The sequence below is a fragment of the Symphalangus syndactylus genome, chromosome 6 (genome assembly GCF_028878055.3).
Source record: "Symphalangus syndactylus isolate Jambi chromosome 6, NHGRI_mSymSyn1-v2.1_pri, whole genome shotgun sequence".
NCBI lineage: Eukaryota > Metazoa > Chordata > Mammalia > Primates > Hylobatidae > Symphalangus > Symphalangus syndactylus.
The window spans coordinates 287,886-313,639 of NC_072428.2; positions in this window are offsets into that span (position 1 = coordinate 287,886).

The window sequence follows — 25,754 nt, forward strand, 5'->3', positions numbered from 1 at the left end:
CCTCCATGGTTTTACTGGTTTACATCTCTACTAACAGTGTGCAAGTGCCCCTTTCTCCTCATTCTCATCAACATTCATTGTTGCCTGTATTTTATTTTTAATAAAACCATTTTAATTGGGGTGAGATAACAAGATAACAGCTCATCGTAGTTTTGATTTGTATTTCTCTGATGACTAGTGCTGCTGAGCACATGGACGGAACTGGAAGATCCCGCGTTAAGTGAAATGAGCTACACACAGAAAGACCACTATCTCCTGTTTTCACTCATATGTGGGAGCTAAAAAAACTGATCTTACAGAGATAGGAGAACAATGATTATAATAAACTGGGAAGGGTAGTGAAGAAACAAGTATTAAGAGGGGTTGGTTAATGAGTACAAATACGATTAGATGAAAGTAATAAAATCTAGTGTTATCACAATAAGGTAACCACAGGTAACAATAATTTATTGCGTATTTCAAAGTAACTAGAAGATTGAAGTTGGAGTGTTCCTAACACAATGAAACAATAAATGCTTGAGGTGATGAATATCCCAATAACCCTCTTGTGATCATTAAACATTGTATGTGTGTATCAAAATATCACATGTACTCCCATAAATATGTGCAATTATGATGTATCATTAAACATTGAAAATTTATTTAGTATTATTAGTTTTTTTTGTTTTTTTGTTTTTTTTTTGTAGAGACAGAGTCTTGCTCTGTCACCCAAGCTAGAGTGCAGTGGCACAATCTGGGCTCACTGCAACCTCCGCCTCCCAGGTTCAAGCAGTTCTTCCATCTCAGCCTCCCAAGTAGCTGGGATTACAGGTGCATGCCGCCACGCCCGGCTAATTTCTTTTGTATTTTAGTGAAGACGGGACTTCACCGTGTTGCCCAGGCTGGTCTCGAAGTCCTGAGCTCAGGCAATCCGCCCACCTTGGCCTCCCAGAGTGCCAGGTAAAATTTAGGATTTTAAATGAAGTAAAGTGTGACTAAGTAGGCAGAAATTACAAACAAGGGATGAACAACAACAAAAATGAAAGAAAGAAAAGAAAGAAAGAAATAAATTTCTACAAAATCCTGAAAGATTGGCTTTACTAAAAATCTTGTAATTTGGAAAATGAGAGAAGAAAAATAGAACCAATGATATGCCTGATTGTTGCCCTCAAATATTTTATAGCAGGAATGCATAAGAATGAGATAACATAATTGGCCTTCACATAGATACAATATTTAAATGCTTTTCCCTTTTGTGTAGAAACATGACACACTGATTTCTCATGTTGAAGGCGAAATTAAATCTAGCCAAGTAGTGACCCGGCTCTCCGCCTGCCGTGGTTTAGTGAAGACCAGCAATTCTAGTCCGAGCTTAGAAGCCTCGGAGAGGATGCTGACGAAAGCACCGCTGCCTAACTCTCTGACCCAGGCTCAGTGCATACTGACCACCAGAAAAATCGGCTCTATTTGTGGCTTCAGCGCTTATTATTCCTGGTTGCTTTCAAATATCCTAACATAGTGAGACCATGAAGACATTTATAATTCAGTCCTAAAGTAAAATTCAACCATGTTTTTTTCTACTGTTCCCAAAGACCAACTTGTGCAGGACTTCAGGTGGAAGAACTGGTGCCTGGATTATGTTGTAAAAAACAGTATTTTAGCCTGATGGTAGGAGGATAACACATTCTTTTTCGTTTCTGCAAAAGATGCTAATTTCTGCCATTGTTAAGTTTCAGATTCACTCTGTTTAATCAAAGAACCCCTAAATGGATCTGAGGAGTTGCTTACAAAGAATTTTTTGATCATGTATGTCTGCTCACTGTCTACTCAGTTGTCACATTTATAAATGAAAGCATTTTAAAATTAGATATCAGTCTTTATTTTCATCATTTTCACTTATTTCAGGAGCAAATTATCTGTTAAAATTTCTTTTTCAACCATCTACAACAGATCTAAATAGGCCAAGGATATGTAGTAAGATATATGACTCTTTATGCAAACAAAGAAGAGAAAATAGATCATCTTTTTCTTTGCGGCACTGGAATTACCATATTTAAAGCATTCTTCAAACTATTTTTAATCCTTGATTTTGCCAGTATGACATGCAATCTTACAATTGTTTGTCCTATTAGTATTCCTTTATAAAAATATTCTCTCATGCTAAAGAGACTGGCTTGTTAATGGAAAAAAATTCAACCAAGTGAAATTTATAGCTCCTCTTTTAAAAACACAGCTCTTTAAGGGCTTTGTGGCAAGAAATCAGGGGCATTAGCAACCACTTTCAAGTTACTTTAAGGGAAAATTCATGAGAATCATTGAAAATTAGTTTTATAATTTTTTTACAAAATTTTATATAGATACACATATATATACACATACATATATGTGTATATATATATTCTATTCCATGTACAAACTACATTTTTAAGCAGGCATTACTTAGATGCTTACTAGATGGAAATTAACAATCTATGGTTCTAAAACGTAGATTTATGTAGACTGATGTAGATACTTGAATTTTGCCCCAGCTCTACTTCCTAATAGATGTATGAATAGTCATGTAACTGAACCTATCTGAACCGATTTTCTCTGTAAATGGTGAAAATTATGCCTCAACAAAGGGATAGTGAAATGGGTAATATTTGATAATATGAATTTAGCTCAGCCTCACATAGTTAAGCAATCAATAAACAATAATAAAAATAATAAATAACTTGTTTTAATACTTCCCTATCTTTCAATACCTGGCATAGAATTGGATGAGAATGAAAAATTCACCTATGTCACCAAAGCAGAAGTGAATTGAACACTTAGATATGTTTCACTTCACTCAGCTCCTGCAGAGAAATTTGCCATCAGAAAACAACCCATGTCTGAGGCTGCTGGATAAGAGCTTAAGGTCCCCTTTTCATAGATGTTCTCATTTCTCTCGAGCTGGATACCACACCTGTCCTTTAAAGGCCTGTAAGTAGCTAAACTATCATGGTTTTAAGTCTGTACAATTTCCCTTTGTCCTGTATATAGAATACAAAATGGCACATGAAAATACACACACACATACACACACACACACCAGAAAAACTGAAAGAAAAGATAAAGGAAAGCCTCAAGAGCAAAATACTCAGATGCAGAAGTGTAGACATGCATTTAAAATCTAACTTTATTTTGCTAATGAAAATAGAATCAAGCCACAGATTTTTGTGACTGGCAAAGATAATTGAGCCCCCAACCGTTAATCTCCTTTCTTCACTCCAAGCTACTTGATTCATTCAACAAACATATTTACTATCTACAAGCTTCAGTCACTGAGCCATATGCCCAAATAAATGTCAATCAACGCCCTAAAGATAGACTGATGTAAAAGGTAAGAAATTTCAATCCACTGTGTTGCATACCATGACAAAGTAGGTATAAGAGATGATGTGACTACTGTTACTACCAGAAATTAGGGAAGACTCAGCAGAGAAAGTGACATTTAAGATGAGTCCTTTAGGGTTTAGCAGAAATTTAATGGATTGAGAAGAGGAAAGTTCCTTTTCGATTTTTTTACAACTAAGTGTGTAAAGGCATAAAAAGTTATGCTATCTGCAGAGATCAATGGGAAGGGTAGATGATGAGAGTATAGGATGTGGAGTGGGAAATGAGAAGCAGGAACAAGAGGGTAAACAACTGGCAATTTCTTAAATAGAAGAGCTACATAATTGACTCTTATCTGTATACAAAATAACTCCTGTGTTCCCTGGAAAAGATTGTTTAGGAGAGAGTGACAAGTTAGCAGAGGCCAGTAAGAGTGGAGGGAGTGACAAGCCTTTTGTCTTTACCTCCTTCAAGTCTCTGCTCAAATATTGCCACTTTACAGAGATTGATTTGAATGACCTTTAAATAACAGTCGCTGCTACTCTCTTTCCTTATTTCCTATTTTATTTTTCTTTGAAAAAATCATTACAGGATTAGTTATGATTTTCCCATTAGTATGTCATTTTTTATATCTTTTGAGATAATTGCCATAGCCTCAGTGACCAGAATGTTGCCTGGGACGTAGTAGCTACTCAGTAAATATTTTGTGAAAAAATCAATGATTTTTTTCAAAATGTGAGCTCATGAAGACCCGGCCCAAGGCGATCACCACGGGCATAGAGTAGAGAGTACAGACTTAAGAAGCTTTTCCAAATTAAATCAACCAAACGTATTTGGTGATGGAATATATGTAATGAGGGAGGAAAGATCAAAAAAGGAGGTGCTTCCTTCACAGTGTGGGAGATTGGATGAATTATGATGACATTCACCGAAATGAAATGTAATATGAACACCTTTGGGAAGGAGATCATAAATTCAGTATCAGGGGTGTTAAACATCAGTTCTCTGTCAGTCAAAAGGGAATGGAATTGCAGGCCTGGGGCCCAGGAGAAAGCTCTGAGATTAAGGTAGGGATGTATAAATCATTAAAAATTGATAGCAGTAGAAGACACAAGTATAAAAGTCATATGAACAGTGAGCATAAGAATATAAATACTGCAAAGTTTAGAGCATTTGGAAAAATATTAAGGTCAGGAAATAAAACGATAATATTTTTAAAATGAGAGTTAAGGATGACAAAAATTCTATGATTCCGAAGTTGCACTGGGAGTCTTTGAGATTGGCCACTGTTCATCAGGAGAACTAGATAAGTTTTTGTTTTTGTTTTGTTTTTTAGCAACAGCATGGGAAGGAAAAAAATACACTTTTTGCTAGACTAGTTTGTGATTTTTGCACTTTAAAGTGTAGAAACTAACTAAACTTTTAGATTTCAGAAATATGTAGGTCAACATCTGAGTTTAGATTCATAGAGCACTTTTTGTCTTTCACCAGTTTCCTGATAGAACCAGCATCTGAAATGCTCCCTCCTGTCCCAAAAGTCTACACTTCCTATGGCTTCTTCTATGTACTTATTTCCCGTTTGAATGTCTTTCCTTTTATTCTATATGTTACAAAGCAGAAATAATTGAATAGCTTGTAGACTTTCTCAGGTGCACACCCTTTTCTCTCTCCTCTAAATTGGTCACCAAAATTCCATCATGGCAATGTCAACAATGATGGCAACATGACGGTTACCACAACTGCATGCTCATCAGGGAGGCATTGGAAAGCCGCCCATCCATTGGTGAGCTTCTTCCAACTGACACCTGGGAAACGGCCACTTACCCGCTCTCAGTCTATTGTTTTTAATGGAACTGGGACTGCTGGATATTGTGTTGGGGAAAAAAATCCATGCAGAACCAATGATATGTAAGAATTAATGGAATTCCTAGAAAAAAGCAGACACTTTTGTGCTCTTTCGTGAGGGAATATGAGAAACAGCTGCTGCCATATTGTAATCATAAAAGCAAACCTTAAGTATGAAGCCAAATATGTAGAAGAATGCAGATCTGAGAAACAAAGAAACAAAAAGAAAATAGTTATGGAAGCTCTTCATATGACTCATGTAGACTTTTTAGTCATATGAAGTAAGAAGTGGCTGTTCCTTAAGGTGGAGTTGCTTAGTCTTCTCCACAGCCACCAGAGTCCTAATTAGTCATTTATCATGTGCCATTAATTGTGCTACATATTTTATGAACATGATGTCATTATATCATTTAATTTTCAGCACAATTCTATGAGGCAGTTATTACTACTGTTTTACAGATAAGAAAGCTGAGGAACAGAAAGGATGAGGAATTTACTCAAAATTACACAGTTAATTGAGGCACAGATGCAGGAATTAAACCCTAACCTATTCTAAATCCCTCAATATTATTCCACCTCTCCTGACCCGAATTTGGCTACATATTAGGGTTTCCATTATAATATCTGGCGTGCGGTTTCCTCTAAAGTCTGTCCATACTAGTGCCCTGTCTCCATCTTCTCATGTCTGTAAATGGATTTTTAAATTATGGGGTTTACATTTCTTTTCTATCTACGTACACTGACAGAAGAATTACCACCTTACAGAATGAAATCACATTAATATGTCCTTGCTGCTCAAGAGGCAATTAGGGTATTCTCTGTGGACTCATCCAATCCTTGGACCACATCTTATTTTGTGAAACATATAGAAACCGAGCTTAATTAAATTAATAAAATAAAATGAAATACATAAAGGTTCAGAATGTGTCTGAATTAGTACCCAACTACATTACTTAGGTAATATTTAGGCTTTTAAAAAAAAATTTATGAAACCTCATGTAACACCTGTGTGCTTGGAAATGCTGACTATTCTTGTGCTTAAAGCTTATCCATGATCTGCTTCAGAGTTTGTGTAACACAAACCCCCAGTTTACATACACACACACACACACACACACACATATACCTATATGATATCTATGCATGGAAAATTGAGTTTATGCATATAGAAACATATCATTAAGTGGATTTCTAAAGTTCTTAAGAATCATTGACAAACCAATTCATTCTCAAAGACACCTTTAACAAATGTTTGATTCTTATCTTACCTTAGTTAAGTATTATAGGAATGCTATGGAAGTTTGACCTGATTTACAAAAGCTAATTTATCAGATATCAAGGAATCCCAGATTTTGTTTCTACTTTTAAAAAGGTAAACAAAAAATCACAAGCACTGCATATCTTTATCTTTTAAATGGAAGTAAATCTAGCAGGTATTTTTTAAAATAAAAAATATACATGAGACTTGCAGTTTTCATTACAGCATGTAAAGAGCTTAGCAGTCACCACTTCATTCTAACAACAAGTTAAAAGCTTATCAAATGAAAAACTAACAGTTCTTTTCAGATCCATCTAGACGTCAGATCACAGAGCAAACTGTTGCCCCTGAAATCGGAGAGACACACAGGCAGATACAGAGATTCAAAACCTACTTGCACAGAAACCCGTCAGCAGTAACACCTGTGGGAACCAGTGCCAGAGTAGGGAAACCTGAACCATAATTGAGGAATTGCTGGAGGCCCACTGTGGACAACTCTGAGAATTAAAAGCTCCAAGGGAGCACGTCACAAAGGGCCCCCACACTTTTGTGAATTTGAGCTCTAAGAACTCTACAGGGTCCTCACAGTGAATATTGGATAAAAGTCTCTCAAGCTTCTGCAAGGGAGAGGGAGAAATGAACCGATTTGAAATACAAAAGGGCAACCGTTCTTAAAGACTTGTCTTCCAGAGAAACTATTTTATCAGGGACTGACCGTCTGGGGTATTGTCAAAGCCTAACTGACGTGAAGGAAGGAAAATATCCTGTGTATTAGTCTGTCCTCACGCAGCAAAAGGATATACTTGAGACTGAGTAATTTCTGAAGGAAAGGTGTTTAATTGACTCACAGTACGGCCTGGCTTCAGAAGCCTCAGGAAACTTACAATCATGGTGGAATCGGAGCAAACACATCCTTCTTCACGTGGTGGCAGCAAGAAGTGAGAGCGAAGGGGAGGAAAAGCCGCTTATAATACCACCAGATGTCAGGAGAATTCACCCACCACCATGAGAACAGCACGGAGGTAACGGCCCCCAGGATTCCATCACCTCCCGCTAAGTCCCTCCTATGACCCGTGGGGACTATGGGAACTACAGTTCAGTATGAGATTTGGGTGGGGACACAGCCAAACCATATCACCCAACTTCAGCCACTGCTTGTCATCCTATGTCACCCAATGGGCAGAGGTTGTGGATGGGGCTGAGAAGCAGGTGAAGTTCATAGTCCGAAGTCACAGGCTCAACAAAATACTAATAACTTCCTCTACTGCAACACCTTAGCAATCTACTAAAGGCCTGTTTGCTGCAGTTCTATTTACCCAGTACATCATGTCTTCCTTTCAACACAATATTACGAGGCATACTAAAATGTAATAAGCACAATTTGAAAACAAAGAACAATCATCAAAATCAGAGTCAGATAAGGCAAGAAAGTTGGAAGTATTAGACAAGAAATTTTTTATTTAGTAACTATGATCAATATGCTATGAGCTTTAATAGAAAAAGTAAATAACTTGGAAGAACACATAGACAATGTGAACAGATGAAAATTATAAAAAAGAGTCAAAAAGAAGTGTTAGAGTTTAAAAACACTAACAGCAATGGCGAGTGCCTTTGATGCGTTCATTAACAGACTAGACATGTATGAGAAAAGCCTCTCTGAGCTGGAGAATATGACTACAGAAACATCCACAATAGAAAAGAGAAGAGACAAATGATGAAATAAATCAGAATATAATATCCAAGAAATGGGAAACAACTAAAAACTATGCATAAAGGCAATACAAGAAGAAGAAAGAAAGAAGCAGGATTTGAAGCAATAATAACAGAGTTTCTCCCAAATTAATGACAGACACCAAACCACAGATCCAGAAAGCTCAGAGAACACCAAAGAGGATAAATGTCAGAAAACCTGCACGTAGGCATATTATACTCAATCTTCAGAAAAGGAAAGGCAAAGAAAAAGCCTAAAAAGATGCCAGATTTTTAAAATACCTATTTATAAAAGATCAAAGAAAAATATTATATCTGACTTCTTTTCAGAAGCAGTGTAAGCAAGAACAGAATGGGTTTAAATATTTAATGTCTTGGTAGAAATAAAAAACTCTCCAAGCTAGAATTCTGTACCCTGCAAAATTATCCTCCAAAAGTGGAAGAGAAAGAAAGACATCCTCAAACATAAATTGAGAGAATGTTTGGTCAGTAGACCTGCCTTGCAAGAAATGTTAAAAAAAAAAGTTATGTAGAAAGAAGGAAAAGTATACAGGTTACAAAGTCATATCTACATAAAGAAGTGAATAGAATCAGAAAAGGAATAAGTGAAGATAAACCTTTTATTTTTGTTATTTTATCTAATAGTTGCTTCAAAATAATAATAGCAATAATGAATTAGATTGTTTACACTTCTGTTCATATATATGGCTATGTGTAAATAAAATGAGTGACACTAATGATACAAGAGACAGGAGTGAGTAATTAGGATTATTGTGTTATAAAGTTCACACACTATCCATGAGGCAGTAAAGCATTGTTTTAAAGTGCATTTGGATTAGATGTAAAGGTATATTGCAACCTGTAGGGCAAGTAATTTTAATTCTAAGTAATATGGATGATATTAACACACTATAGACAAAGACTGTAAGAATGGATCAAGAAACTATAAGCAATTATATGTTATTTATAAAAAGTCTTAAATCTAAAAACTCATAGATGAAAAGTAAAAAATAGGATGGTGAGAGATACACTATGCTAACACTAATCAAAAGAAAGCAGGAGTAGCTATATCAATTTCAGACAGAACAGACTTCAGAGCAAAGGAAGTTATCAGGGATAAAGAAAAATATTACATAATGATAAAGGGTCAATACTCCAAGAGCACATAAAAATCCTTAATGTGTATGCACCTAACATCAGAGTGTTATAACATGTGAGGCAAAAACTGATAGGACTGCAAGGAAAAATGCATAAATCCACTCATAATTAGAGACCTTAATACCCTGCCACAATAAGTGGACAAATCCAACAGGCAGAAAATTGGTAAGGACATGGATGTACAGCATTACCAAATCATTTGGATGTAACTGACATATAGACTACTTTATCTGACAATAGCATATTACACAGTCTTTCAAGCTCACATAGAACATTCACCAAGATAGATTACATCTGAACAATAAAATCACACCTTAACAAATTAAAAAAGATAGAAACCATGCATTGTCTGCTATCAGACTACACTGGAATTACACTAGGTCGATCACAGAAAGACAGCTGGAAAAATCTCAAAATCTTAGAGGTTAAATAACACATTTCTAAATAACCCATGGGTCAAATAAAATATCTCAAGAGAAAGTAAAAATATATTTTGAACTGAATTTAAAAGAAAATACAGTTTATCAAAATTTGTGGGAGGCAACAAAAGCAATGCATGAGGGAAATTTATAGCATCGAATGCACATGTTAGGAAAGATGAAAGAACAAGCAACAATATAACCTTCCACATTAAGAAACTAGAAAAACAGAACAAATTAAATCCAAAGTAGGCAGAGAAAAGAAATAATAAAAATTAGTGGAGGAATCAATGAAACTAAAGACGGATTCCAATAATCAGTGAAACAAAAAACTGGTTATTTGAAAAGATCGGAGTGGAAGAGAGAGAATGAGAGAGACCACGCGAATTACCAATATCGGAAATGAAAAAGAGGACATCACTATAGATTTATGGGCATTAAAAGGGTAGTAAAAGAATATTACGAACAAATCTGTGCTTCCAAATTGGGTAATCCAAATAAAATTGACCAATTCCTTAAAAGACACCATCTGTCAAATCTTCCACTGAAAGAAACAGAGTTATAATAGGCTTATATCCATTAAGGAAATTGACTTAATCAGTTACCAGAATAGAAACACCAGACCCAGATGAGTTCAGGGAGGAATTTCAGCACACATTTATAAAATAAATTATGCCAATTCTCCACAGTCTCTTTTGGAAGGCAAAAACAAAGGAGATACTTTCAAACTCATTATTTGAGGCCAGCTTTACCCTAATAGAAAAACCAAAGATATTATAAGAAAAGCAAACTACAAAACAATGTCTGTCAGGAAAATAGCTGCAGTAATACTCAAGAAAATATTAGCAAATTAAATTGAACATGTATAAAAAGAATTATACACCACAACCAAATTAGATTTATCGAGGCATGCAAGTCTGGTTAAATATTTAAAAATGAATTAATGTAACCCATCACATCAACAGACTGAAGAAGAAAAATTACATGATAATACTAATATATGAAGAAAAAACATTTGACAAAATCAAACACCCATTCACGATAAATTCTCAGTAAACTAGGAACAGAGAACTTCTTCAAGTTGATAAAACATATCTGGAAAAAGCTCTAAATCTACAGCTAATATCATACGTAACAGTGAGAAACTCAAAGCTTCCACGTTAAGATCAGGAAAAATGCAAGGAGATTCAATTCACCACTCTTCTCAAGATTGTACTGGAAGTTCGAGCTAATCAAATAAGAAAACAAAATTTTAAAATATACAGTGGAAAGGAATAAAAAGAACTTTCCTTGTTTGCAGATGACATGATTGTTGACATAAAAAATCCAAAAGAATTCTCAGAAAAATTCCTGGAATATTAGTGATTATAGAAAGGTATCAGAATATAAGGTTAATATACAAAACTCAGTTGCTTTTCTACATATTAGCAATGAACAAACACAATTTGAAATTACAAACACACTAATATTTACATTATTATCCCTCAAAATGATATACTTAGGTATAAATCTAACAAAATATGTATAAAATCTATGTAAGGAACACAGCAAAAGTCTCATGAAAGATTTCAAAGAACTAGGCTGGGTGCGGTGGCTCATGCTTGTAATCCCAACACTTTGGGAGAGTGAGGCAGGCAGACCACCTGAGGTCAGGAGTTCGAGACCAGCCTGGCTGACATGGTGAAACTCCATCTCTACTAAGAATTGTGGCAGGCGCCTATAATCCCAGCTGCTCTGCAGGCTAAGGCAGGAAAATAGCTTGAATCTGAGAGATCATGCCACTGCACTCCAGCCTGGGTAACAGAGTGAGATCCTGTCAAAAAATAAATAAATAAATAAATAAAGGATATATTTCATGCTTTTGTATAAAAACCTCAAGGTAGTCAAGATATCAGTTCTCCCAAACTTGATCTATAGTTTCAACACAATCCGAAATAATCTTAGCAAGTTATTCTATAGATATCAACAAAGTGATTCTAACGTTTATACAGAGAAGCAAAAGAATCAGAATTGCCAATTTAATATTGAAGAAGAATAAAATTGGAGGAGTGATGCTATCAAACTTTGACTTACTATAAAGCTATTGTAATCAAATTAGTGTGGTGTTGGTGAAAGAATAGACAAATAGATAAATAGAACAGAATAGAGAGCCCAGAAATAGACCCACATAAATGGAGTTAACTGATCTTGACGAATGAGTGAAGGTAATACAGTGGAACAAATACAGTCTTCTCAGAAAATGGTGCAGTTTTCCATGTGCTAACAGTTGTGTTCCCAGGGAAGGAGAATGTCTGATGGGTACTAACAAGAAGGATGTCTTTTATGGAATTCTCTTGGGATCAATACCTAGGAAAGTAGAGAGAAGCATGGTAGGACAAGGAGAGAAAGTGGGCTGGATGCAGCTTCAGCCTATGGGGACACTGGTAAAATAACACTTCAGAGTTGTATAAAGGCCAAGTTCTAGTTGGAACGGGTAGACTGTGCCTTCATATCCGTCTATTGATCAGTCATTGGTTGCAGGCAGTTGAGGCCACCCTTAAAGAGGGCTGTGATCACAGCACCCATCATACAATGTAACCTCATTCTGAGGATGTTCCTCACACCTCTATCATTCTTGCATCTTGATTGTTCATTACCAGGTCCTACTTTTCTACTTAATTTTAAAGTGTTGAAGTTCCTCATAATTTCTTTTCCCCACTCTTCATGCAATATACACTCAGTGCAATCTCACCTACTCCCATTCTTTCCTTTAATAATGATAGACTGAAGGGACCCAAATTTATATCTGTACCAGATATTTCCTCTAGCCCTAGACATATATTTGCAAAACCTACTTGTAGAATTCTACTCATGATCTTCCCCCACTTCCTGTTCTTTCCCAAACAATCTTTCTTTTTTCTTGCTCCACAAACAGAAACTAGAATGATTTCTTTAAAAATACAAATGAGGTCAAGTTACCCTTCTGCTGAAACTTTTCGGTATCTTCCCAGTAACCTTCAGATAAGGTAAGAACATTCTTAAAATGACTCTTTCAAAGCTCTGCACATTCTGATCTACGTTTCTTCCTTAAGTTCCTCTCTAGGTTAATTTTACTTATTCATACTTCCTCCTTGATCCCTGTCATTTGGTGAATCTTTCTTTATTTTTAAAGTATCTGTTTAAATGGCATTTCTTTAAAAACTCTTATTCATTGTCCAAAAGTACTTAAGGATTTTGTTCTATAATATCACTCTGTCTTTGTGTTTATTCAAATGACAAAATTATGTACTTTATTCTTTTGTTTCATATATTTTTCTTCTGTTTGCCTGTGAGTTTCAAGGGGGCAGGGGAACAGATTATCCTATTTTTTTTTTTGTTTTTATTCTATCCCCAGTGCCTAGAATAAGGCTTCATGCACAGAAAACATTTTATGTATGTATATGCTGAGAAAAGCAGTATGATTGAAGAATGCATAAATAGTGACTGGAAAATGAACATGCGAATCCCAGCACTTTGGGAGTCCGAGGAGGGCAGATCATGAGGTCAAGAATTTGAGACCAGCCCAGCCCACAAGTGAAACCCCGTCTCTAGTAAAAATACAAAAATTGGCCAGGCATGGTGGTGGACACCTGTAATCCCAGCTACTTGGGAGGCTGAGGCAGCAGAATCACTTGAAGCCAGGAGGCAGAGGTTGCAGTGAGCCAAGATCGTGCCAGTGCACTCCAGCCTGGGCAACAGAGTGATACTCTGTCTAAAAAAAAAAAAGTAAAAAGGAAATGTACATGCATAATTTAGCATGTGTTTCTACCACTGAACACAGTGTGGGCAACATAGGAATATATATCAGGATGATGCAGATGAGTAAATAATTCTGAATTATTTAATAGTCAGGATTTATAGCTAGGATTATTTTCAAAGGCCTATTAATATAAAATGGAGATGGATGAGCATGTACTACCTGAGGGCAGAAGAAAATCTCAATGAAAAATATGGAGTAGAAATCAGAAGGCAACAAAGAGGATGGCAAGATAATTGCTTTTCCAAAGTAATGCAAATGAACACACTGAAAAACAGGCATGGGTAAGTTCACTATGGCAAAATGTCCAAATATATACTGGCAAGCAAATGGAAAGTTTTATCTTGACTTTCGAGGTGAATAGAGATCTACAGGGATAAATAATATTTTATAGCTGAGAAAACACATGTGAAAAAGGGGAGAAATGGCCGGGCGCAGTGGCTCACGCCTGTAATCCCAGCACTTTGGGAGGCCGAGGCGGGTGGATGACCTGACGTCGGGAGTTTGAGACCAGCCTGACCAACATGGAGAAACCCCGTCTCTACAAAAAACACAAAATTAGCTGGGCATGGTGGTGCATGCCTGTAATCCCAGCTACTAGGGAAGCTGAGGCAGGGGAATCGCTTGAACCTGGGAGGCAGAGGTTGTGGTGAGCTGTGATCGCGTCACTGAACTCCAGCCTGGGCAACAAGAGTGAAACTCCATTTCAAAAAAAAGAAAAACGGGAGAAACTTGCCCCAAATCATTTGGTTAAAAAGTTGCATATTTAAAATGTGAACCAGCTGGGCATGTTGGCTCATACCTGTAATACCAGCCCTTTGGGAGGCCGAGGCAGGCAGATCACCTGAGGTCAGGAGTTTGAGACCAGCCTGGCAAACATGGTGAAACCCCGTCTCTAGTAAAAATACAAAAATTAACTGGGCGTGGTGGCACGTGCCTGTAATCCCAGCTACTTGGGAGGCTGAGGCAGGAGAATCACTTGAACCCGGGAGGCGGTGGTTGCAGTGAGCCGGGATCGCACCACTGCACTCCAGCCTGGGCGACAGAGTGAAATCCTGCCTCAAAAATAAATAAATAAATAAAAGTGAACCAGTTTCTTTCTAACATCCAAATGCACAATATTCCACGACACCAACCCTACACCAAAGAAATGTGTAGAAGTTTATAAAAATGGTTATTAACTGATTTTTTTTCAGCACCAGAATCAACTATCCTGACTCTAGCTTTAGAAACGTAAGTTAAAAAAAGAGGAAAATAACTTCGAAGGAAATAATTCTTTGAAAGCCGTTAGGACAACACAATGATTTGAGTGTCTTGTGCTTTTCCATGAAAAGGTGGGGCTAAGTCTGTTGTAGAGGGTGAAGGAGACACAGGAGTTAAAAATGTGCCAACACCGTGGCCCTTGGAAATAACTTGTAAGATCAAATGAAAATCGCAATCAAGACTGTCAATTTTTGATCAGATTGTTTTCAATCGATAATGAGTGCAGGCCTGCAAATGTGTATGGGAATTATGTGGCATATCAAGGTACATTTCTGCAAAACATACTGGGTGCAATATGGCTTGTGGATTCAACATTCCTTTATATAATTGCACTCAACTAATGTATGACTTTGAAAGCGAGCACATCAAACATTATGTCTTAACAGATTTCTGAAAGAAAAACTGGAGTTCCTGGAGGCTCTTAAACAGTCTGCTGGTTATTTTATGGCATAGAGGAGAAAATTTACCCTGGAGAAATCTAGCCGAGCACATCCTCAGACTGATCACATTCACCTTCTCATCATGCTTCCAGTCTCAATTAAAAACGAAACAAAAAACAGAGAATCATATATGAGTAATCTGTCCTGAATCATACAGGGAAAATCCATGCTGAGATAATACTTATGCATGTGTCTTAGAACATGTCTAGAATACTTACTAGGAAGACTCACTATCAAAAGGGATTTTGGCATATGTGCATTAATTCAGCAAGCCTCATTTCTTAAATACCAAACATGTGCCAGACATTGTCCTAGGAAGAGAGGATTTAGAAAAAAAAAAAAAAAGATATATTTACATGTAGTCCAGCCATAGAAAAAGATAAGTAAGTAATTAAATGCAGGAGTATACTATAGCTTCAAAAATAAAACTTATGAAGGTGCGGAAATTAGCACACATAGGATAAAAAGGTCACTTCTACATAAGAGGAGGCGATTATCAAGAAGATTCACATAAGATTCAGTATTGACCTAAGGTTAAAGAGAGAAGCAGTGTTCTTGGACCAAGTTTTCTGGGAGGTGGGAGAGTAAAAGAAGTCTGGGACCAAAGGAAGCTACAACAGAGAGCACTGAATGAGCAGCCTTGCAGGTCTGACCCAGACTGTCATCTGAGAAAATTACAGGCAGTTTGATTGATTGGGGCACAGGCCGTGAGGTGGGGCATGATGAGTGATAGCTGGAACCAGGCAAGGCTCATAAATGTCACACTAAGGAATTCTCACTGTTTTCTACCAGCCACTGGAAGAAACTGAAGAGCTTAAAGCAAGATAATGGCACATCACAAAACACATGGATTCGAGGTGGTAAGACAAAAAGAAGTTACTGTAGCAGAAGCATTAGGAAGTAGACTTGTATAATTTAACCGCAAAATAAGTACTTTTCCTACCCCACAAAAACATTCCAACATACAGAACTAATGTGGGTTATTAATTATTTCACATTGTTCCCTACTGAAACAACATACTTTCAACTTTGTTCTTTCAGTTTTGAGCGTGCTTATCTGCAAAGATACATAACCTAGTCTCCACGTCTTATCATAGAAAATTAGTACAGGTGACTTGTCTATTTTCAAACGGGGAGAAAAATATAATAGAAATAGATGCATTTAGTCCTTCTGAATTAACCAGCTAAGCTACTTGAGGAGGAGGAGATTATATCAAAATTTTAAACTTTTAAAACTAATTTAACATTATAACCACAAACGAACAGATATATATATTTTTTTTCATTCAGGAACTACTTTGGAGAAAAATTAAAATCCATGCTCCTGCCTTATTCAAAGCAAAATGATATTGGGTACAGCTGTTCATTTCAAAGGCCACTGCACATCTCCCATAAAAGCAGTGTGCTAGAGTGATAAAAACTGCCCACCAATGGTCATGCCTATGCCCGTTTTCTAAGGTGTTTGCCACCCTCCTGTCAAGAGGTGAAGTCTGTTTCTTTAACTCCTCAATCTGGGTTGCCCACGTGGCTTGCTTTGATCAATGAAATGTCACAGAAATTATGTTCTAGGACTTTTGAGCTCAGGTCTTCAGTTTCTACTTTCCCTTTCGGAACTCAGCTCCGCATAAAGAATTCCAGAATCTCCTGTTAAGGAGGGTAACCACACAGAGAGACGGGAGGGTGAGAGGCCACAGGCAGAAACACAATCTACATGGAAGAGACCCATGGCATTCCAGCCAACAGCAAGTACCAGCCCCCACGTGCGAATGAGGTCAATGGGTTCCACTAGCTCCAGCTGAGCTGTCCCAGCCAAAACCATGTCAATCATGGACGAGTTCTCTCTTCTTCATCCTGCCCATACTGCTGTCTCATGGCATCATACCCAATAAAATGGCTGTGATTTGAAGTCATTAAGCTTTGGGGTGCTTTATTACATAGCAACATATAAATAATAATGAGTAGCAAAATGCTTATTGCTAACTTTTCAGTGTAAAATTCCAGTGGCAGACCATGATGCCATGTAGAAAATATCTGGCTCAATTCGTACAAAAATGGCACAGCGTGTGGGACTCAGAGGAGACACCACAGTAGCAGGCCCTATATGCACAGCGGGACACACAGGAAGCCAGTGTCCAAAGAGCTGAAGGTGACCCTGTGGCCTTTCAATATTCACACTAAGAAGCAAAAGCAATAGCACAGCATATCCTGGTCGGTGATGTGTGTGTGTGTATGTGTCACAGCTGCATTAGACCAGACCACGTGGTAATATTGTCTAAAGAAAGAAATAGAAAATATATAGAAAGCTCTAAACTTGTTTTTCTTTAGAAGTTATGTCCCAACCATGATAAAAGTGCTATTTTTTACCCCTTGAGGAAACAAAGAAAAAACAACGATAACATTTCTACGCATTTTTTTTTTTTTTTTTTTTTTTTGCTGTTATATCCATTTTATGATGCTTTGGAAGTACTACTTATTCTTACTTTTAAAGCCAGTCAGAATGTGTGTGGGTTTCTCTTATTTCTGTCTTTTTAAAGCTTCAACATAAAAGTTCTTTAGTACATCACACATTGCAATATTAAAATAAAACACTATCTTGCCTAAATAAGCAGTATCCTATAATAGCCAGTCGAAACTAACTTCAATGTGTGTGATATGAATATTGCTTTCTGAAAACTTTACGGTCTGTTTGGACCACTCAATATGTAATTTTTAAACTAGGATGCCATAGTGTTTAAACAGTTTTCACATCAGAAATGTAAGAAGTGCTTCTCCTCAGCAAATGTAAAAGAACACAAATCACAACAAACTATCTCTCAGACCACAGTGCAATCAAATTAGAACTCAGGATTAAGAAACTCACTCAAAACTGCACAACTACATGGAAACTGAACAACCTGCTCCTGAATGACTACTGGAAAAATAACAAAATGAAGGCAGAAATAAAGATGTTCTTTGAAACCAATGAGAACAAAGACACAACATACCAGAATCTCTGGGACACATTCAAAGCAGTGTGTAGAGGGAAATTTATAGCACTAAATGCCCACAAGAGAAAGCAGGAAAGATCCAAAATTGACACCCTAACATCAAAATTAAAAGAAGAAGAGAAGCAAGAGCAAACACATCCCAAAGCTAGCAGAAGTCAGGAAATAACTAAGATCAGAGTAGAACTGAAGGAAATAGAGACACAAAACACCATTCAAAAAAACCAATGAATCCAGGAGCTGGTTTCTTTTAAAAGATCAACAAAATTGACAGACCGCTAGCAAGACCAATAAAGAAGAAAATAGAGAAGAATCAAATAGACGCAATAAAAAGTGATAAAGGGGATATCACCACTGATCCCACAGAAATACAAACTACCATCAGAGAATACTATAAGTGTCTCTATGCAAATAAATTAGAAAATCTAGAAGAAATGGATAAATTCCTGGACACATACACCCTCCCAAGACTAAACCAGAAAGATGCTGAATCCCTGAATAGACCAACAACGGACTCTGAAATTGAGGCAATAATTAATAGCCTACCAACCAAAAAAAGGCCAGGATTCACAGCTGAATTCTACTAGAGGTACAAAGAGGAAGTGGTACCATTCCTTCTGAAACTATTCCAAACAATAGGAAAAGAGGGAATCCTCCCTAACTCATTTTATGAGGCCAGCTTCATCCTGATACCAAAGCCTGTCAGAGACACAACAAAAAAAGAGAATTTTAGACCAATATCCCTGATGAACATCGATGCGAAAATCCTCAATAAAATACTGGCAAACCGAATCCAGCAGCACATCAAAAAGCTTATCCACCAAGATCAAGTTGGCTTCATCCCTGGGATGCAATGCTGGTTTAACATACGCAAATCAATAAATATAGTCCATCAGATAAACAGAACCAAAGACAAAAACCACATGATTATCTCAATAGATTTAGAAAAGGCCATTGACAAAACTCAACAGCGCTTCGTGCTAAAAACTCTCAATAAATTTGGTATTGATGGGACTTATTTCAAAATAGTAAGAGCTATTTATGACAAACGCACAGCCAATATCTTACTGAATGTGCAAAAACTGGAAGCATTCCCTTTGAAAACTGGCACAAGACAGGGATGCCCTCTCTCACCACTCCTATTCAACATAGTGCTGGAAGTTCTGGCCAGGGCAATCAGGCAAGAGAAAGAAATAAAGAAATAAAGAGAAATAAATATTCAATTAGGAAAAGAGAAAGTCAAATTGTCCCTGTTTGCAGACGACATGATTTATATTTAGAAAACCCCATCATCTCAGCCCAAAATCTCCTTAAGCTGATAAATTCAGCAAAGTCTCAGGATACAAAATCAATGTGCAAAAATTACAAGCATTCCTATACACCAGTAACAGACAGAGAGCTAAATCATGAGTGAACTCCCATTCACAATTGCTACAAAGAGAATAAAATACCTAAGAATCCAATTCACAAGGGATGTGAAGGACCTCTTCAAGGAGAACTACAAACCACTGCTCAATGAAATAAAAGAGGATACAAACAAATGGAAGAACATTCCATGCTCATGGATAGGAAGAATCACTATTGTGAAAATGGCCATACTCCCCAAGGTAATTTATAGATTCAATGCCATCCCCATCAAGCTACCAATGACTTTCTTCACAGAATTGGAAACAAACTACTTTAAAGTTCATATGGAACCAAAAAAGAGCCTGTATTGCCAAGCCAATCCTAAGCAAAAACAACAAAGCTGGAGGAATCATGCTACCCGACTTCCAACTATACTACAAGGCTACAGTAACCAAAATAGCATGGTACTGGTACCAAAACAGATACATAGATGAATGTAACAGAACAGAGGCCTCAGAAATACCACCACACATCTAAAACCATCTGATCTTTGACAAACCTGACTAAAACAAGAAATGGGGAAATGATTTCCTATTTAATAAATGGTGCTGGGAAAACTGGCTAGCCATATATAGAAAGCTGAAACTGGATCCCTTCCTTACACCTTATACAAAAATTAATTCAAGATGGATTAAAGACTTAAATGTTATATGTAAAACCATAAAAACCCAGAAGAAAACCTAGGCAATACCACTCAGGACATAGGCATGGGCAAGGACTTCATGACTAAAACACCAAAAGCAGTGGCAACAAAAGCCAAGATTGACAAATGGGATCTAATTAAACTAAAGAGCTTCTGCACAGCAAAAGAAACTACCATCAGAGTGAACAGGCAACCTACAGAATGGGAGGAAATTTTTGCAATCTACCCATCTGACAAAGGGTTAATATCCAGAATCAACGAAGACTTTAACAAATTTACAAGAAAAAATCGAACAGCCCCATCAAAACGTGGGCAAAGGATATGAACAGACACTTTTCAAAAGAAGACGTTTATTCAGCCAACACACACATGAAAAAAGGCTCATCAACACTGGTCATCAGAGAAATGCAAATCAAAACCACAATGAGATACCATCTCACACCAGTTAGAATGGCCATCATTAAAAAGTCAGGAAACAACAGGTGCTGGAGATGATGTGGAGTAATAGGAAGGATTTTACACTGTTGGTGGGACTGTAAAGTAGTTCAACCATTGTGGAAGACAGTGTGGTGATTCCTCAAGGATCTCAAACTAGAAATACCATTTGACCCAGCAATTCCATTACTGGGTATATACCCAAAGGATTATAAATCATGCTGCTATAAAGACATGCACACATATGTTATTGTGGCACTATTCACAATAGCAAAGACTTGCAACCAAGCCAAGTGTCCATCAATGATAGATTAGATTAAGAAAATGTGGCATATATACACCATGGAATACTATGCAACTGTAAAAAAGGATGAGCTCATGTCCTTTGTAGGGACATGGATGAAGCTGGAAACCATCATTCTGAGCAAACTATCGCAAGGACAGAAAACCAAACACTGCATGTTCTCACTCACAGGTGGGAATTGAACAATGAAAACATGTGAACACTGGGTTGGGAATATCACACACCAGAGCCTGTCATGGGGTGGGGGGTTGGGGGAGGGGAAATGTAAGAAGTGCTAAATTACAGATTTTCAAATATTTAGGAGACATTAATATAATGCCATGTTTTTCCTGAACACTTATTAAGCACAGTTAACAAAAACAAATAGAAATGATAAAGTTTTGTTAATATTTCATGTTAACTCCCATTTTTATTTTAATTAATTTCTGGCTTGAAACCATTGGAAATTTGTTTTTAACGAACAGAATTAAATATATTAGGTCCTTGATAGAATTCTTTTCCTCCAAAGAATATCCCCATCCCCCACTTTTAGCTAACTGTCATAATATGTTCTTTTTTTTCCAGGTGCTTCTTGTTCCAGAACTGTAAACACAAGTTGGATGACTAAACTGATATTTGCATAACAAGAAAAGTGGTCTTTAGGCAATTTGGCAAATATGCTCATAGCATCATTGCCAGGAACTGGCCCCCAAAATAGGATCGCAGCAGAGTTGGAACGCCAGTGATAGGGCTTTAATTCCAAGCACACAACCAGAGTTAGAGAACACATTCAAATAACCCAGGCCTTTTTTTATGTAAAAATTTTTAATAATCATGGCATTTCCAATGCAAATTTAAAATCTAGTCAGTAGCTTATTTTATTAAGAGACTTCATGGTTTTGACAGGGAATGATCTTTGGTAGAAAGGTCCTCCTCCTCCTCCTCCTCCTCTTCCTTCTCAGGTCTATTCTTGATTCTGAAATTCACACCACTGGAATTTTATACCACACCACAGTTAAACATTTTTTTCTGAATTTTACTATATTGCATTTTCCTGAAGATTTCTTTAATGCATGCCCTAGTTCTTTGGAGATTTTCAATGCCTGTTTAACAGCTTTCTTTTTCATTAGCAACTTCCTTTAGAATCTAACAAGTCTCTTATGATCCTGGAGTTCTGTCAATTATAGTATTTTTTTAATGTTTTTATCACACAGTTGGGAATATTTCTGTTACTTTTCACCCTCACTTAGAAGCTTAATATAACTACTAAAAATGTTATATAACTCTTATTAGTGTCTTCATCTTTTGTCATTCTGAGTGGCCTAGCCCCTCCATAGACAATTTGAGCCTATGATTTTTCATGGAAGAGGGCCTAGTTTAGCTTCATATATTATTATCCTCTCTCATATTTGCTCTATCAGTATATATTTGAATATGGTTGAATTCTATAGCATGTATTTTATTGCTTTCACACGTTTTATTGTGCTTATGTTTGGATTTCTTCTCATCTGAGAAAGGATTGATTTTCTCATCTCAGTATATTCTTAATAAAATCATAGCTAAGAAAGAACATTTCATCCATCTAAAAGCTAACTTCCTTTCTTTTATTTTGTCTTGAAAAATACTACACCCACACTTTTTTGCCAATAGCCTAAGACATTTAGCCATACTAATCTATCCTATTGGCTCCTTGGCTTTGATTGATGGACTAACAAAAATAGGTTGCTTGATGTTTCCAGAAAAAGTATCTTACCCTCATCTGTCTAAAGCATTCCTAACATAGGATTGTCAGATTTAGCAAATCAAAATAGAGGATTTCTACTTATATTTCAATTTCATGTAAAAAACAAATAACTTTTTAGTATAAGAACATCTTAAATACTTAGAGGCTTATCTGAAGTTCACATTTAAATAGGTGCCCTGTAAGTTACCAGGCAATCCTGTCCTAAAGGAATAATATTCAAATCTCTCTTTAGCTTTTCCTCCAAATGTTGCTTAAAAATTTTCTGGGAAAATCATTAGTTTTATCTCCAGAAGCAAGACACTGTTGTCAGAAAAGGATGGGTTTCATTTTCTATTATTTTCATGTACTTGATTATTTATGATATTAGAACTGGGATCTCAGGAGTGGCCTTGCGCAGCAATCAATCGTGGCTGACCATTTGTTGCTCTTTAGGAAAAAGGGTCATAAGCCCCCTTTTGCTCACTTCCCTGCCCCTTGAAATTAACTTATTGATTTAAATTAAAAGGATTGCATGCCTACTCTACGATGAATATTGTGATGTCAAAAATCCCAAACAAGCAGCAAGATTCTGTCCACCAGAAATGTTAAGCATATGTAAACCGGGGGCGGGCGACTGGGAGGTAGCAGAATATGCTCTTTGTATTGATTTTAGTACCTGAACTTATGTGCTTTAATTGAGTTATACTTACCTATAAATTGATGCTCCCATCATTGAAAACAGCTTATGCTGTTACAGAATACATTGCGTAAGTGTATGGATTTCTTTACAGTCAACAAAAGGGTAAAGGTGACATGAAGAAGAAAAAATACTCTAACTAAATGAAAATTGGGAGTCATAAAAATATTTTTATAGGACTGTAGAAATGATCTAAATCTCTTTTGGTGGGCTTTCTTTGCATCAGTACTACAAATGTTGGATTGTCCCAGCTCAGTCCTCAGACATCTCTGTAATCAGTATCTTGTCAGATATCCCTGAAGAGGGGTTCTGGAGAGCCCTGGAAGGTTCTTGAGACCTCTCGAGGCAATCCAAAATGTCTTCCCCAAATGACTTGGCCCATCATTTCACTCAGATATCTATATAAAGTCCCCCCTTAGACAGATCTTCTCTGACAACCCATTAGAAAATAGCAGCCTCTGTTACTTCATCACCTTCCCCACTTCACATTTTGTATAGTTCCGTTGCAACCTGAAATAAAATAAGTTAAACCAAAATATAAATAGCACATTTGTTTATATTGAGTTTCTCACACAAGCTCAAAGAATGTAAGAACATGTACTTTTGTTCATTACTTTATCCCCAACACATTCAATAGTACATACCATATTGCATGTCTACAGAAATCGTTCATAATTTTTTTGTACAGTGAATGTATTTTATCTGATAGTTTTTCTTGGCAGTGAAAATATGCTTTTTCCTTACAGCTGCTCTTATTGAAAGACATTCCTCTTAAGTGAGTTTCCTCACTCCAGTAATTCAAGAAGGAAAAGTGTATATAGAGAAAAAGCATTAATAGTATTTTATAACTTATTCCTAAAAAAGAGTTGATTAAATTTTTATCATTAGTGCAGCAATGAAATTTCTTTTAAACTCTGAAAATGAGGGCACATTCAGTGCCTTATATTTTCAATGCCTTGTGTAGACCAAAAATAGATAAAAACAAGAATCAGTAGGAAAGTAATATTGTATAAGCCAATCTCTAACAGAGTCACAATAAAACAAATTAATGTTTGAAATTATCACCATTCGGTCAAATCTATGTCTTGAGCTTCAAAATACTTCATTCATTCAATGGTTAATCTGTCACTGACTACTGTAGGCTGGGTACTGGGGAGCCAAAAGAGAAATTAATCACGGTCATCAATTAAAAAACCAGAAACTCTGTCAGCCAAGTGTATGCAACAGTTTTGCAGAATAAACACAGTGAGTTTGATTTAAGACAAAGAGAAATTTAAATTTCCAGAATATTGGGGAGAAAGTGTCTAATAGGATGGTGGAGTTCATGTAGAGATTCTGGACTGGAAAAATGATTTGGCCACCATTAGCATAGGACTAGATGCCACTGAAGTGGCAGAGATCACTTAGAATAAGTGGCAAACAAAAAAGAGGCCTTACTTCCTTGAGATTCTTGTGACTAGGAGCCAGACACTACAGAGCATGGAAAATATTTTGTAAGGTAGAGTTCCCGAAGACGGCCTTTTTCTCCGAGATATGCTGACATGCTTAATGTGGGCTTTCTTTACAACAATGTGATCATTCCAACAACTACTAGTTCCACGATGTTTTTAGAGTTTACAAATGTATTACTATAGTGAGTTTTATTGTATCTGAGCCTCATGAGAGATTTACGATTATTCCTATTTTATGCAAAACTTCAGAAAGTTTAAATTAAAGGTCATAAATAGATGATTGATACCTAATCCACAGCTCTTGGATGACCTATAGCGTCAATGTTTTCAATGAAGAGAAGGTGATTTTCACCCCATCCTTCACTTCTAATTTTTCCTAATTGTTCTACATGACTTTATTGAAAGCTTTACTTCAAAATCAATCTCTCCCCTTCTCAAGCTATCTTTCTTAATAAGGATAATTGTTAGGAAGTTCCCACAGCTACCTAACACCCTCTAATTCCCAAGACCTTGTGAATGCTTCTGACTATTAATTTTGAAGGCATCCCAGAAATAGAGTTTCAGTTTGATTATAAAGAAAATAACATCTCGGATATTATTGTATTTAAATATTTAGAATTATTTAAAATTAATTTTCTGCCAAAAAGTCTTGGAGGGAAATGAGAACAAGAGTTTATTTAAGAAGTAGTATTTTATTTTTTTTTCTAGAGATCGACTTACTAACACTATGGTTCTCCATAGAAATAAATAAAATTGACATACATAAAAAACGGTAGAGAATACTAAATATGCCAAATAACGAATTCCTTTAAGCATACATATATATATATATATACACATATATACACACATATGTACATATATATACACACACACATATATACATATATATACACACACACATACATGTATATATACACACACACA